Here is a 15,597-nt window from a genome sequence, read left to right on the forward strand (position 1 = left end):
AAAGCCAAATATAAAGTACTACATTTAGGAAGGAAAAATCAAATGCACAAATAAAAAAAGGGCACGTTTAGTCTTGAGAAAAGAAGACTGAGTGGGGACCTGATAAGTCTGCAGATATGTTAAGGACTGCTACAAAGAAGACAGTAATCAGTTGCTCTCCATGTCCACTGAAAGTAGGGCAAGAAATAATGGACTTAATCTGCAGCAAGGGAGATTTAGGTTGGATACTAATAAAAGCTTTCTAACTATAGGAATAGTTAAGCACTGGACTAAGTTACCAAGGAAATTTGTAGAATCTTCATCATTGGAGGTGTTTATGATCAGGTTAGATAAACACCTGTCAAGGATGGTCTCAACTTACTTGGTCATGACTCAACACAGGTGGTTAGACTAGATGACTTCTCCAGCACTACGTTTCTATGACTCCATGATGATAGCTTTCCTGCAAAAAGTCCTCTCCTTGTTAAACTCATGTAGAGACCATTTTATCTGTGCAGCAGAGTTAGAGTTCCCTTTTCCATACCCCTGCCTGTAAAGATTGTGATAACAGATGCCCCTACTCAGGTAGGGATCTCATCTGGATCATTTGACTATTCAGGTATGATGGTCTGCACACACACATGTATATTTTAGAGCTCAGAGCCATCCACCTGGCATGCAAGGCTTTCTGTCTACTCTTTGGAAACAATAATTCAGGTGCTGTCAGACCACACCACAGCAGTGCACTATATCAATAGGCAAGAGGGGAAGCAAGGTCATCACTACCTCTGTCAGAAGGCCATACATCTATAGGAGTGGAGCATTCTACATTGTCACACCAATAGTCCTACATCCTCCTGGTCTTCAGAACATACTGGGATATCATTTCAGAAGAGACTTTTGAAAACCACAAGTGGTATCTCAAAGACACAGTCATACACAACCTTTTCTTCAAATGGGGGTTCCCAAATTTAGACCTGCTCACAGGTCTAATATCAGACATTCTGCTCCAGGAGGAGCACAAGCTCAGCTCACTAATAGACATCTTCCTCATCCTTTGGACAGTGTTTTTGATGTTCATGTTTCCATTGATCCTCATGATTCCTAGCATCGTGAGGAAACTGAAGCAAGATACAGATCAAATGAGCATGGTAGCCCTGCAAGGGCATGGCAATTCTGGTTTTCAGAACTTCTAAACCTACCAACATAGCCATCTTACCCATTCTGTCTGACACAGTCTCTCAGAACAGTGGTCAGCTTCTCTATCTGGTCCAAAATCTTTACACCTCATGGCCTGAGTGTGGGCTGGATGACATCCGCAGAGGTTCAGAACATTCTACTCTGGTTAAGGAAACCTTCAACCAGACTGACTTATAGAGCTAAATGGAAGAGCTTTTCTATTTCGGCATCTCAGCACCCAATTTCTCCCTGATAGTACCAATTTAATCAAAACTGGACTTTTTGTTAGCCCTGAAGCAATCTGGGTTTTCCATCAACATAAGAGTCCATCTGGCAGCAATATGTGAATTAAACTCTTATTCCCACCAAACAGTAATACATTTCCTGAAGGGTCTAATTTTTTTCCCCCAGTTCAGAAGCCCTTTGGAGACCTTAACATCTTGTTCCCTTTGCCACCTGTCCATGAAAATTCCTTTCCTGGTGGCCATTTTGTCAGCTAGGAGGGTAGAAGAGATTCATGGCTCTTGTGTCTGGTACCCTCTAGCATTTCAGAAGTACAGGGTTACCCTTAGACTTTCCTCTAAATTCCTGCCTAAGGTGGTATCAGAATTCAGTTTATTTAGATAGAACAAAATCATTCGGGAGCGAGCACACCTAGGCTATTCATGACCTTTGTTTACATGGTCAGGAACCAACCTGTATCCACTTAGAGGCTATCTGGGTGGGTTTCTGACCGCACAAGAACTTATGAGTTAGCTAGAAGAGATCTTCCTAGCCACAAGAGAGCTTATTCTACTAGAGCTCTGGCAGCTTAGAACACAGCTTCAATGAACACTCGTAACCAACAAAAGTCCAATATCGTGTGCATGGGTTGCATGAGCGCTAAGAGTGGAATCTCTGTGGACCACACATCTTGAAGAACCAATTACTATAGGTTAAGTAACTGTACTTTTAAGCAGCTGCCTTGTTAGCAGGGAAAGCAGCACCACTGTTGAAAGAGAGCAGGAGGAGGAGCCATTGCCAGAGTCCTTTTCCTCTAAGTGGGAAAGGGGAGCCCAGAGTTGCCAGGCATATGTCATTAGGAGGAAGTATTGAGAGTGGTTGCTGCCTTCCTGTAGCTGCTCTGGAGTACCATAATGCCCTCTGTGACCAGGAAGAAGGAGCCGCTGCTCATGGAAGGGAAGATCTTGGCCGGGATCAACATAGCCCTTGCAACAGCAAGGAAAGGATAATCTACCCCTGGGCAGGACACACACCCCATGTTGTGATAACTGGGCCTACAAATTTACCCTGTTCCACCCACCACTCCTTTGTAGGGTCCTTAAAGAAAGAGACTTACAGAGAAAAATGGACTATCAGAGGGAGCTTCACCATCATGGCTTCCACCCCCACCATTTCCTGGGACCACAGACCTTCTTTGTCCTAATCCTGAGAGATGTCCTGACCAAACTGGGCCAGAGAGCGGGACTCAGATGACATTGGCACCACTGCTGGCTCCAGCTGAATCCCATACACCGTGGGATGTGAGACTTTGTGACTTCCCCATTCCTTGTGCATCCTTTTCCTTCCCTACCTTATTTCTTATCTTTCCTATCCCTCGGCTTTTTCCTTCTCTTTACTAGGAGTCTCTGGTTTAGCCAGTCAAGACTGTATTCATTACTACAGCTCTGTAAGCCTGTGACCAGAAAGAGGTAGCTAAAAGCAATGCCCTAAACACCCCAATGCTGGTTTAAGTTGGTCTCGGAGTGGCTAATAAGACTGTGCTGTGCCTTTGTTTTTGCAGGAGTGAGATTCTAAGGGTACGTCTACACTACAAGACTATTTCGAATCTACTTAATTCGAATTTGTGGAATCGACCTTATGAAGTCGAATTTGTGTATCCACACTAAATACACTAATTCGACTGTCTGAGTCCACAGTAACGGGGCCAGCGTCGACTTTGGAAGCGGTGCACTGTGGGAAGCTATCCCACAGTTCCCGCACTCCCCGCTGCCCATTGGAATGCTGGGTAGAGCCCCCAATGCCTGCTGGGGGAAAAAATGTGTCGAGGGTGGTTTTGGGTAAGTGTCATCATTGAACCGTCAATCATGCCCTCCCTCCCTGAAAGCGCCTGCGGGCAATCTGTTTGTGCACTTTTCTGCTCAGTGACAGCGCGGGCGCCACAGCACTTTGAGCACGTATCCCGCTGCAGTTATGGCCGTTGTCAACTCCTCGCACCTTATCGTCCACCTCTTCCACAGTCAGCTGCTGAGAAATAGGGCTACTTTTCAATGGTGCTGCGAGCACTGGTGGACCATGGGGGACGTTTTACCAACACCAACGTCGGGTGGCCAGGCAAAGTTCATGACGTGCTTGTTTTCAGGAACTCTGGTCTGTTTATACGCCTGCAGGAAGGTAGTTTCTTCCCGGACCACAAAATAAGTCTTGGGGATGTGCAGATGCCTATAGTGATCGTCGGGGACCCAGCCTACCCGCTAATGCCCTGGCTCGTGAAGCTCTGTGCAGGCGCCTTGCACAGCGACAAGGAACTCTTCAAGTACCAGCGAGCAGTGAGCAGCGTGACCTGTGACTGTTCAGTTTCTTTACAAAGAAGCTGAACCTGCCCCTGTTTCTTTACCAAGTTACTGTTGACTAGCATCTGCAGTTACATACCCCGCCCACCCCGCTTCCCCAACTTCCAACACACGTATAAAAATAAAATACATGTTCCACTGTAACTTTACAAAGGTTTCTTTATTGATGACTTTGCGTTACAGGGTTGAAACTGGGACACGGACTGTGCTGGGTAGGGTGTGCGGTGACGTAAAGACCGCCTGTAAACTCGAGGAATGACAGGCTCCTGCTCCCAGAGCGGTCTGCAGTGCCGGACTGGATGTTTCAACGGAGCCTGCCATCCCTCCTTTTTGGGACTCTGTGTGCGTGGGCTATGTGGCCTTTTGGCGGGGGAGGACGGATGCGTGGCTCTGTGGTCCAGGACAGGGACCGTTGCATGAGATCTGTAACCCCCCTCCCCTGCTACAAAGTCACGTACCCCCCCACCCACACAGAACCTGCAAACCACCTCCCATACCGACCAGGGTGCGTACTGACTGCAGTGTGTGTGTGACCTGCTGCTGATCCTGCCCCCATGTCTGTACCCTGGTAAAGGTGATTGTCCTGTCAAATTACCAACCTCCTTCCCCCCCTTCAAACACAGTCTCCTCTAAAAGAACATGACGGAAAAAGTAATTAACAGAAAAGTATTTTTTATTATCAACTAGACAGTTAGGGGATGAAACTGGGATGGGGGCTTGGGTGAGGCGGGAAGGAAAGGACTTCTCAAAAATTAGGCTATGAGAGCTTTTCGGTACTTGAGCACTCTGCTGGGGTGCAGTGACAGTTTACACGGCCTCTGGCGCCCCTCCTTCTGGTTATTTTGGGTGAGGGGGGTATGGGACTTTGTGGCGGGGGAGGGCGGTTGCAGATACACTGCAGGGGGGCTCTGTCCTCCTGCCGGAGGTCCTGCAGAACATGCACAAGGCGCAGGAGCGTGTCCGTTTGCTCCCTCATTAGTCCAAGCAGCGTTTGAGTCGACTGCTTGTCTTCCTCATGCCACCTCTCCTCCCGTTCGCTGTGTGAGCGCTGGTACAGAGAGAGGGTCTCCCTCCACTGGCTCTGCTGGTCCGCCTCGTCTCGGGAGCACCCCCTAACTTCAGCGAACATCTCGTCCCCTGTCTTTTTCTTTCGCCGCCTAATCTTTGCCAGCCTCTGTGAGGGGGATGCTGTGGCAGGTCTGGAGACAGTCGAAGCTGTGTGATGGGAAAAAGGGAGTGAATTCCTTGCAAAGATAAATTTTGGCGAACAATGAACACAGTGTAGTCTGTCTCTGTGAATTCTGGGTTGAGATCCCAGTGCCTGATGGGGCAAAAACCATTTTCGCGGGTGGTTCTGGGTAAATGTCGTCAGTCATCCCTTCCTCCGGGAAAGCTACAGCAGACAATCATTTCAAGACCGTTTTCCCTGGATTGCCCTGGCAGACGCCACAGCGTAGAAGCCATGGAGCCTATTTTGCCTTTTGTGCCTGTCACCGTATGTGTACTAGATGCCGCTGACAGAGGCGGTCCAGCAGCGCTACACAGCAGCATGCTTTTGCTTTTGCATGATAGCAGAGATGGTTACCAGCCATACTGTACCATCTACCATACCATAAATTGGTAATAAGATGGGCATGGTTACCAGTCCTTTTGCACTGCGCCATTTGCTGCTGTCATAAGTGCCCCTGGCTGCTCTTAGCCAGGGGCGCAAAAGCCAAAATTGGGAATGACTCCCTGAGTCAATCCCTCCTTTTTGGTATGTAAAAATAGAATCAGTCCTGCCTAGAATATGGGCAAGTGTACTAGAGAACCACTGTATCAGAGAACCAGAGAGCACAGCTGCTCTGTGTCAGATCCTGCATAGATTATGAGCTGAATGCTATTCACAGGGGGTGCTCCTGCAACAACCCCACCTGTTCATTCCATTCTTCCCCAGCCTTCCTGGGCTACCATAGCATTGTCCCCCCACTTGTGTGATGAAGTAATAAAGAATGCAGGAATAAGACACAGTGCCTTGTTAGTGAGAAATGAGTGGAAGGCAGCCTCCAGCTGCAATGATAGTCCAGGCAGGACATTAAGGAGTGTGGAGGAGAGGAGCCCAGCATCCTGCTGCTAGTCCAGGGGCAATTGAATCTTTTCTTTACACATGAAGGGTGGGGGCTGATGAAGCTCAGCCCCCTGTTGCTATGATGAGGACGGTTACCAGCCATACTGCACCATCTACCAGGAAAAATTAGGGCCAGGTGCCCTTGATCGACCTCACATGCTAGTACGCATGGTTACCAGTCCTTTTGCACTGCCCCATGTGCCAATAGGCTGATGATGAGGACGGATACCAGCCATATTGCACCATCAGCCATCCATAGCGTGGGGGGAGTGAGGATGTTGGTGTTCAGTGCTGCACCATCGCATCTATCTTCAGCATTCAGTAAAGATACGGTGACATGTAAAAGAGTCAACAGAGGATTGTTTTCCCTTTCACTTCTGGGGGTGGGGGGGGTGCGTAAATTGCCGAGCTATGCCCTGACCCACCGCGGACACTGTGTTTGACCCTAGAAGCATTTGGAGCTCAGCCAAGAATGCAAATGCTTTTCGGAGACAGCAGGAACTGTGGGATACCTTGCGTGCTCAGTCCCCCCTCCCTCCATGAGCGTCCATTTGATTCTTTGGCTTTCCGTTACGCTCGTCACACAGCAGCGTGCTGAGTCTGTGCTATGCCGTCTGTCTGGAGTTTTTTGAAAAAATACTCTGGACCAGGCGTAACATTACAGTAATTCCCCTAATTAGATGCAGGACTCTTCGAGCGAGATCACCCTGAGGACGGTCACTGAAGGAGATAGAGCGCATGCTGCGTGAAAGCCAGCACAAACCAGGGCCCTATGCAGCCGTGCTCGGGAAGGCAATGCTCCCTGAGTACCTCATGAAAGCCTCGCGCGGAAAAGTGTGCTGCCACGGAGCACCCAATAAGGCAGCTCTCCCCAGGAACCTCCTGCAGAGGCTTTTCGATTACCTCCAGGAGAGCTTCGTGGAGATCTCCCAGGAGGATTTCTGTTCTATCCCCATATATAGAGAGACCTCCTTTTGACATACTTCAGATTCCTGTTATATTAAGAATAAAAGTTTACATGGTTAAAGCACTTACCGAGTGATCCTTCCCCTGATTCAGGGTCCGGGTTAATGGCCGGGGACGGTTGGTAGGGGATCTCTGTGACGGTGATGAAGAGATCCTGGCTGTCGGGGAAACCAGCATTGTAAGCGCTGTCGCCTGCCTCGTCCTCCACAAACCCTTCCTCATCTTCCCCGTCCGCGAACATCGCCGAGGAACTGGCCGTTGACACTGTCCCATCGTCAGAGTCCATGGTCGCTGGTGGGGCAGTGGTGGCAGGCTCTGTAGCGTCCGTTTGGCGCTTTGATTTTTTGGTAGCCTTGTCTGGGGTCCTTGATTTTCACGCGGCGCTGCGTGGCATCCCGGCTGTATCCTCTGTCTCTGATGGCTTTGGAGACCTTCTCGTAGGTCTTTCCATTCCGTTTTTTGGAGCGCAGCTCCGAAAGCACAGACTCCTCGCCCCACACACCGATCAGATCCAAGAGTTCCCGGTCAGTCTATGCTGGGTCCCTCTTTCTATTCAGAGATTACATGAACTCCTCTGCTGGAGAGCTCTGCATCGCTGCCGGTGCTGCTGAGCTCGCCCCGATGTCCAACCACGAAATGAGATTCTAACTGTCCAGACAGGAAAAGGAATTCAAATTTTCCCGGGACTTTTCCTGTGTGGCTGGTCAGAGCATCCAAGCTCGGACTGCTGTCCAGAGCGTCAACAGAGTGGTGCAGTGTGGGATAGCTCCCGGAGCTAGTAAGTTCGATTTGCATCCACACCTAGCCTAATTCGAGATAGCCATGTCGAATTTAGCGCTACTCCCTTGTAGGGGTGGAGTACCGAATTCGAGCTAAAGAGCCCTCTAGGTCGAATTAAACGGCTTCCTAATGTGGACGGTTGAGCGGTTAATTCGAATTAACGCTGCTAAATTCGATTTAAAGTCCTAGTGTAGACCAGGGCTAAGTGAGAGACAGAAGCTGAATTTCAATCTCTGCTGTTCTTTTCTCCCCACTTTTTGCATGTGGCTTCACTCCAGCCCATCTCAACTAACTTACTTTCTTTTCCCCAAAAAAGACAGTTATTACCATCTTTGATACCATCTAAGAGACTGTCAAATGAGAATTTTTAGGAGGAAAAATCATCTTCAGCTAAGGGGAACAAGGGATGTTGTTATAATGAAAACCTTATTTAATATTTTACATTTAAAATGCTTTAATTATTTTTCCTTCTTTTTCTGTATCTTTAATAAAATGTTAAAAGGATTTTTAATGGTGTTTGCGCCATGGTACTAAGCAAGCTGAGATCTCTGTACACCAAACCTTGTTTAGCACTGCTTAACGTTGGACAATAACTGGGTTAACACTTTTGGCCCATATATTCCATCTAAATTAATACACCTTCCTTCCTCCTGCCCTTCCACACAAGGGGACCTGAGCCTCCCAGTGTATCCAGTATTGTGGTAAGAAAGAGAGACAGAGCACTTGAATCTGAGGCCTGGTCTACACTAGGACTTTAAATCGAATTTAGCAGCGTTAATTCGAACTAACCGCTCAACCGTCCACACCAGGAAGCCATTTAATTTGAACTAGAGGGCTCTTTAGTTCGAATTCGGTACTCCACCCCGACAGGTGGAGTAACGCTAAATTCGACATGGCTAGCTCGAATTAGGCTAGGTGTGGATGCAAATCGAACTTAGTAGCTCCGGGAGCTATCCCACAGTGCACCACTCTGTTGACGCTCTGGACAGCAGTCGGAGCTTGGATTCTCTGACCAGCCACACAGGAAATGACCCGGGAAAATTTGAATTCCTTTTCCTGTCTGGGCACTTTGAATCTGACGTCCTGGCTGGACATCGGGGCGAGCTCCGCAGCACCTGCAACGATGCAGAGCTCTCCAGCAGAGGAGTCCGGCCAATCCAAGAATAGAAAGAGGTCCCCAGCATGGACAGACCGGGAAGTCCTGGATCTGATCGGTGTGTGGGGCGAGGAGTCTGTGCTGTCGGAGCTGCGCTCCAACAAGCGGAATGCAAAGACCTTCGAGAAGGTCTCCAAAGCAATGATAGAGAAAGGATACAGCCGGGATGCAATGCAGTGCCGCGTGAAAATCAAGGACCTGAGACAAGGCTACCAAAAAGTCAGAGCGGCAAACGGACGCTCCGGAGCCCAGCCCCAGACATGCCGCTTCTACGAGGCACTGCATGCCATTCTAGGTGGGTCTGCCACCACTGCCCCACCAGTGACCGTGGTCTCAGTGGATGGCATAGTGAACCTGGACAGTTCCTCCTCGATGTTCGCCGATGTGGAAGATGAGGAAGGGTCTGTGGAGGACGGCGCAGGCGACAGCGAACACAATACCGCTTTCCCTGACAGCCAGGATCTCTTCATCACCCTCACAGAGATCCCCTACCAACCCTCCCCGGCCGTTAACCCGGACTCTGAATCAGGGGAAGGATCAGGCGGTAAGTGCTATAAACATGTAAACATTTATTTTTTATAAAACAGGTATAAAAAAATAGAAATACTATATATAAAATTTTCAATGAAAAACTATATGAAAAGTAGGTCCACACATATAGGGATTGAACAATAATCCTCCAGGGACAATTCAAGAAAGGTCTCATTTAGGTCCTCGAAAAGCCTCCGCAGGAGGTTCCTGGGGAGAGGTGCCTTGTTGGGTGCTCCGTGGAAGCACACTCTTCCGCGCCAGGACATCCTTATGTAGATGGGAATCATCGCCTCCACAAGCATGGCCGCATATGGTCCTGGTCTCTGCAGGGCTTCCCTTAGCATCTGCTCTTTGTGACTCTGAGGGACCCGCATCAGGGTGATCTCGTCCATGAAATGCTGCATCTAATTAGGGCAATTAGTGTATTGTTACTGTTGTGAATGGTTGACTTTTACTTTGCATAACAATGACCCTCGCTTAACAGCCACGTGTTGTAGACCACATAGGAAAAGCATACATTGATCTTTCCCGTGCACTGGCGGGAGTGGCTGGAAAAGGGTCAGAGTATATGATTTCCAGATTGCCTTTAGCGGGAGGGCACAGCTATCCATTAACTGATAAGCAGAATGTACTGTAAGGCTTACCAGGACTGTCTGCTAGACGGATTCAGCTGTCTCTCCCCACTTGTCCGCTCTCCTGTGCAATGCCGCAGCCAATGAGAGCGTATTCCGAAATCTCAAACTTGTCCTGAGATCTCGTGAGACTTGTTGCCCTGTATGGTCTTGTTCAGAGAAACTGACTAGACTGTGTTCACTGTTCGCAAACATGTATCTGTTCAAGGAAATCAGTTACTTTTCCCATCACACAGCTTCGGCTCTTTCCCGGACTGCCCCGGCATCCCCCTCGCAGAGGCTGGCGCAGATTAGGCGGCGAAAGAAAAAGACTAGGGACGAGATGTTCGCGGAACTGATGGCCTGCTCCAGAGCCGAGGCGGCAGAGCAGAGACAGTGGAGGGAGACCCTATGTCAACAGCATCGCACACACATCGAACGGGAGGATAGGTGGCGGCAGGAAGACCAGCAGGCGACTCAAACGCTGCTTGGGCTAATGAGGGAGCAAACGGACACGCTCCGGCGCCTTGTTGATGTTCTGCAGGACTGCAGGCAGGAGGACAGAGCCCCCCTGCAGTGTATCTGCAACCGCCCTCCCCCGCCAAGAAGTCCTGCCCCCCCCCTCACCCAAAAGTACAAGACGGAGGGGCGGTAGGGGCCGTGAGAACTGTCACTGCACCACTGCATAGCGCTAATGTACCACACACCTCTCACACTATAAATTTGTAGAAGTGCTTCCCTTACAGGCTCACCCAGTCCCAAATCCAAGTTTCATCCCCCCACTGTGTATTAGATTATTAAAAGCTGTTTGCTGTTATTCACTGTTTCGGTCACGTCTTTCGTGTCAGAGGATTTTTTTGTGTATGGGGGGGGAGGGGATTTATAATTGCACGGTATAGCCTACATTACCAGGGTACAGACTTGGGGGCATGATCAACTGCAGGGCACACACACACTGCAGTCAGTAGGCACCAGGGTCACTCTGTGTGGTGTATGCTGCCCCGGGTCATTCTGTGATGTGTATGCTTGTCCAGGGTCCTAGCGCCTGCCACCCCCTTAATGTTAAGGCACGCTGCCCTTATCATGCACTTCCACCGTAGCAACGAGCCTCTCCGCTGCCCTGAGCCCCAACAAGAGCCCTCATCCACGGACAGATACTCATCCTTCCCCCACACCCCTCACCCCTTCCTACGCCCAAACCCGCAGCCCACTGCCGTCATCCAAACCCCTATCCAAAGAAGGCACCACTCGCCCCTTCCTGCAAACCCACCCCTTCCTGCAAACCCTCCCCTTCATGCACAACCACTTGCAACTGTCCCCCACCCCAGAGACCTATGTAGGAGCAGGAGGATGTCATTCCTCTATGGAACAAGCGGTCTGTACATCAGTGCACACCGTGCCCAGCACAGTATGCGTCCATGTTTCAACACCTGAACAGAAATGCAAAGTAAAACAAAGATTTATTAATAATGAGTGTAACAATTAATTTGCTTTAAAACGTGCTTTGGAAGTGGGGGAAACTTGGAGAACGGGGTATGTAACCGCAGATCGAAATCGACACATACAGACACAGGCCCAGGGTCAGTTTCTCTTGTAAGCAAGTGGAGAGTCATAGGTTACCCTGATCTCCGAGGAAACTTGCTTTCAAAGCCTCCCGGATACACAGCGCTTCCCGCTGGGATATTCTCTCGGCACAGGTGTCTGGCTGAGCGTAAACTGCAGCCAGGCGATTTGCCTCAACCTCCCATCCGGACAAAAAGGTCTCGCCCTTGCTCTCACAGAGATTGTGTAGCACACAGCAAGCAGCAATAACTACGGGGATATTCTTTTCGCTGATGTCCGAGCGAGTCAGTAAGCTCCGCCATCTCCCCTTGAGACGTCCGAAAGCACACTCCACCACCATTCTGCACTTGCTCAGCCGGTAGTTGAAGAGTTCCTTCTCTCTGTCCAAGGCGCCTGTATAGGGCTTCATGAGCCAGGGCATTAGCGGGTAGGCTGGGTCCCCGAGGATCACTGTAGGCATCTGCACATCCCCAACCGTTATTTTGTGGTCCGGGAAGAAAGTACCTGCCTGGAGGCGTTTAAACAGACCAGAGTTCCTGAACACATGCGCGTCATGAACCTTGCCCGCCCACCCAACGAAGATGTTGGTAAAACGTCCCCTATGGTCTACCAGTGCTTGCAGCACCATTGAAAAGTAGCCCTTTCGGTTAATGTACTCGCTGGCCTGGTGGGCTGGTGCCAGGATAGGGATGTGAGTCCCATCTATAGCCCCACCGCAGTTTGGGAATCCCATCGCGGCGAAGCCATCTATGATGTCCTGGACGTTTCCGAGAGTCACTACCTTTGAGAGAAGTTGCTCAACGATTGCGTGGGCTACTTCAATCACAGCAACCCCCACGGTAGATTTGCCCACGCCAAAGTGGTTCGCTACTGACCGGTAGCTGTCTGGCGTTGCAAGTTTCCAGAGGGCTATGGCCACTCGCTTCTGCACACTCAGGGCTGCTCGCATCCGGGTGTCCTGGCGCTTCAGGGCAGGGGACAGCAAGTCACAGAGTTCAAGGAAAGTGCCCTTACGCATCCTGAAGTTTCGCAGCCACTGTGATTCATCCCAGACCTGCAGCACTATGCGGTCCCACCAGTCCGTGCTTGTTTCCTGGGCCCAGAATCGCCGTTCCACACCATGAACTTGACCGATTGCCACCATGATCTCCACTGCGCGGCGTACCCTGCTTTGTGAGAGGTCTGCGCCACTCTGTGAATTCCTGTCCTCACCGCGCTGCCGGAGCCTCCTCACCCGATTTCTCAGCAGCTGACTGTGGAAGAGGTGGACGATAAGGTGCGAGGAGTTGACAACGGCCATAAGTGCAGCGATGATCGCAGCAGGCTCCATGCTCGCAGTGCTGTGGCGTACGCGCTGTAACTGACAAGAGAAGGGCGCGAACAGATTTCCCGCCGGAGCTTTCAGGGAGGGAGGGCGTGATTGACGGTTCAATGACAACAGTTACCCAAAAGCACCCTCGACACATTTTTCCCCCAGGAGGCATTGGGAGCTCTACCCAGCATTCCAATGGGCAGCGGGGACTGCGGGAACTGTGGGATAGCTTCCCACAGTGCACCGCTTCCAAAGTCGACGCCAGCCCCGTTACTGTGGACTCAGAAATTCGAATTAGTGTATTTACTGTGGATACACAAATTCGACTTCATAAGGTCGAATCCACAAATTCGACTTAAGTAGATTCGAAATAGTCTTGTAGTGTAGACAAGGCCTGAGACAACCAGTTCAGTGAATTTGAGGTCCCCATGGGGGCATTCATCCCTAGATGGAGAGTATGCCATGTTTCTGCTATTGACATCCCTTGCAGGTTTTCACCATGGGGGTAATTTAATTTACTGTTAAATTGCTAATTGGTTAAATTTATCCTTGTTCTGTTCCATCTATGCATTGAGGTGGTGCTCATCAGTATCTGAGCATCTGGAGAAAAGGATTAGTCGATAGAGCTTGAGAGAGTACTACCACCTATTCTTTGACTCCTGATTTTAAATGAGGATTGTGCAAATAAAACCCATTCTTTGTTTTGTAGAATGTTTCCAAATTTTAAAACATCTGTTATAGAGAATAGAGGGACAGGGGGACTATGTATTTTGGAGAACTGGTAATGCGCTATAGAGATTTTCACCTTTCGGCTGCCAATATAAATCCATCCTCAATGTCAACTTCTGTTCACCATCTACCCTGAGATCTATTGGGTGGTTATTCAGTGGCTTCCATGAAATGTGTTAGTGATTTCAGGCCAGTTCTCAGTAGGTAGATGTCCACATCACAAGACCACTACCACTTTTATCATTGGCAGCCTAACCAGGGAGGCTAAGGATTAAATAACTCTGGAGATTGAACTGTGCTTTCATATTTACAGATGTGATCTTTCCAGACTAGGTAAGAAGCACATTAGTGTGACATTATGTGGAAGTTTATCCTGTCACTGCTTGTTTGTTTTAAGACTAAAATTCCTGATAAAGGTGAGTCTTAGGTTTGGTTTTTGAAGTTTTTAAAACAGATACAGGTCCTAATAATTAGAAGAATGTTATTCTACCAATAGACTAATGTGAAATATATTCTTAAAATGAGAATCACATTGATAAGAGGTCCCTCCTGATATTAAAAAACAAACAAACCCCAACATGAAAAGTCGCCATACCAAGACTCATTAATCAAGCTAAACAGCTAAAGCCAGTACTTACAATGGTAAAACTTTTTAGCTTTATTTATTTATTTATTTATTTTTACTGTTAGTTTATATGCTATGGTTAAGTATGATCTGCAATAATAAAAGCACATTTGTGAAATTACAACGTACGAATTTTGATCACACATTGAAAGTAAAGCACTGATTTTCTTCTATTCATAATGCAATAGTTTCAGTAAGATTACTTTTTTCTTCTAAAGTGTCGTAAATCCAGGAGGTGGCACTGTAACTAAACTTTTCTTACTACAGAATGGCTCCATTATATTAAATTATTTCCTCCTGTAACTGAGTAGTGTGTTTTTATTTCTAAATAGGAATTTGAAATAGGGAGATCTGAAATATAGGACCTGTGGTTATTTAACATACTTAGATGAGTTTATTATTTAACCCTGAGTCTCAAGTCCCTGTATATTTTAATATACTGTAGAAGTAATCAGCATATAAACGGAAAGATTAAACTTCTCCGAACAAATTCTCATGAAAGTAAATGGGAATGGAGTAGTTGCGATCTTTGTCTTTATCCAGTACTCTTCTCCTTCATCTCTGAGCACGTTAGTAGATATCTCCCAAACGTTGAGGAAGTCGTAGTCTCAAGCTAGGCAGGTTTATTCATTATACCACACTTCAAAGGAAAAAACCCTCTAATGCAGGGGTTGGCAACCTTTCAGAAGTGGTGTGCCGAGTCTTCATTTATTCACTCTAATTTAAGGTTTTGCATGGCAGTAATACATTTTAATGTTTTTAGAAGGTCTTTCTATAAGTCTATAATATATAACTAACCTATTGTATGTAAAGTAAATAAGGTTTTTAAAATGTTTAAGAAGCTTCATTTAAAATTAAATTAAAATGCAGAGCCCTCCTGGACCTGGGCCAGGACCCGGGGAGTGTGAGTGCCACTGAAAATCAGCTTGCGTGCCACCTTCGGCACGCGTGCCACAGGTTGCCTACCCCTGCTCTAATGTCTCTACAGCTGTAATTTAGCAAGATACAAAAGCATGTGACTAACTTCAAGCACGTGAGTAGTCCCTTTGAAGTCAATGGACTATTTTGTGCATTAAAGTTACATGTGCATAAGTACTGTCCTGAATAAAGGCCCTAATAGGTATGAGAGAAGTTCAGGTTGTCCATTTAATTACTGCTGGAACTAGAATACAATACAAGAACAAAAGTTACAATTGTGTCACTTTCTGACTATTTTTATCTTCAACATTCATGTTATTTTTAGGAAATTGGCGCAGTATGTCTTAAATATTTTATGTATCATACATGTAAAATCTGAAGAAAAGTAAACAATAGATTTGTACATAAGCAGGGTTTAAAGTTATCCTACCCTTGTCCTTCCCTTTCATAGTTTAATTTGTATAAAAAAATTAAAGTTGGATATTAAACTAGTTAAAATTTGTATTTATTGGCATTTATGTAGCACTTGCTGAGAAACTTGTAGGAGAAGAGGAAACAAAGCTGGGGA

At 47.7% G+C, this 15,597-nt stretch overlaps 1 protein-coding gene across 4 annotated transcripts in view; it reads left to right on the plus strand.

Annotated features, from left to right (window-relative positions):
* Positions 1-15,597, plus strand: part of CCDC138 (coiled-coil domain containing 138) — a 78,173-nt gene that overhangs the window by 38,277 nt on the left and 24,299 nt on the right. The gene's annotated exons all lie outside the window — the stretch shown is intronic.

This window comes from Mauremys mutica, chromosome 1 (assembly GCF_020497125.1).
Source record: "Mauremys mutica isolate MM-2020 ecotype Southern chromosome 1, ASM2049712v1, whole genome shotgun sequence".
NCBI lineage: Eukaryota > Metazoa > Chordata > Testudines > Geoemydidae > Mauremys > Mauremys mutica.